General features: G+C 38.4%; 1 pseudogene; it reads left to right on the forward strand.

Annotated features, from left to right (window-relative positions):
• Positions 1-358: 358 nt before the first annotated feature.
• On the forward strand, positions 359-1,225 carry LOC133038546 (ATP synthase delta chain, chloroplastic-like; annotated as a pseudogene).
• The last annotated feature ends 223 nt before the right edge of the window (positions 1,226-1,448 follow it).

The following is a 1,448-nucleotide window of genomic DNA, read 5'->3' on the forward strand; positions in this document are numbered from 1 at the left end:
ATTTAGTATATGTTAAAGTTCAGTGACATGATTTTGTAGATATCAAAGTTCGGGGACACAACTTAATAGGGATATTGGCGGCTAAACCACCTGAATTTTACGTTTTGTAACACTTAACCACAAAAACCAAAATTTTGGCGGAAAAACCTACTGAACTCCCATTCCATTTTGCTCTGTACCCCTCCATCCAAAAATCACAGTTAAATGTCACGGTGGACTGTCCACGTGTACACACTTGTACACGTGGCAAATTTTTAGCGGTCCACGTAATATTAATTTTAAAATATTTTAAAAATAATTTAAAAATTAAAAAAAAAACAATTTATAAAAATAAAAAAAATCTTTTTTTTTCTTTTTCTGTTTTATTCTTTTTCGCTTTCTCTTTCTTCTCGTACGAATCCAAACACCAAACACCAAACTCAAACTCATCAATGTCGGCACTACAGCAAACCCCAATCTCATTCCGCTCAAAACTCCCTCCACCAATCACCTCCATCGCCACAACCTTCCCCAAAACCCTCTCCTTCTCCCTCACACGCAGCTTCCCAATCCTCCACCGCAACACCGGAGCTAGAATGTCAGCTTCAGTAGCTTCAAGCTACGTCTTGGCTTTAGCTGACTTAGCCAAGTCGAACAACACACTCGAAGCCACCAGTGCTGACGTTGAGAAGATCGATAAGGTGTTCTCAGACCCTTCGGTGTTCAGTTTCTTCATGAATCCAACTATCGAAGAAGAGAAGAAGCGGAAAATGATTGACGAGTAAGCTGAATCGATGAATCTCCTTCCTCACATGGCGAATTTCCTCAATATTTTAATTGTTTCGAAGAGAATCGATCTGATTATCGATGTGACTAAGGAGTTCGAGAGAGTTTATAATGGAATGACAGAGACTGAATTAGCGGTGGTTAGTGCGGTGGTGAAGCTTGAATCTCAACACTTGGCTCAGATCGCTAAGACAGTGCAGAAATTGACTGGAGCTAAAAATATTCCGATCAAGCTCTTTCCTGACTGTCGAGGTCCCATCTGACTTTGACAACATAAACTTCGACTTGGAGCTACACGATTTCATTGCCGACTCAAATTTCGACCAGTTCATCGATTTAATTTGTGGCGAAAACGAATACCCGCTTGTGGATGAAGGAAGAGCTTAGATGGTGTTTTTCATCATTAGGGAGGGGTAGTGGTGGTGTTGATGAGAAGAAAGATAAAGAGAAAAAAAAAGATTTTTTTATTTTTATAAATTGTTTTTTTTTAATTTTTAAAATATTTTAAAATTAATATTACGCGGACCACTAAAAATTTACCACGTGTACAAGTGTGTACACGTGAACAGTCCACTATAGTATTTAACTGTAATTTTTGGACGGAGGGGTACAGAGTAAAACGGAATGGGTATTCAGTAGGTTTTGCCGCCAAAATTTTAGTTTTTGTGGTTAAGTGTTACAAA

The sequence above is a fragment of the Cannabis sativa genome, chromosome 5, assembly GCF_029168945.1.
Source record: "Cannabis sativa cultivar Pink pepper isolate KNU-18-1 chromosome 5, ASM2916894v1, whole genome shotgun sequence".
NCBI lineage: Eukaryota > Viridiplantae > Streptophyta > Magnoliopsida > Rosales > Cannabaceae > Cannabis > Cannabis sativa.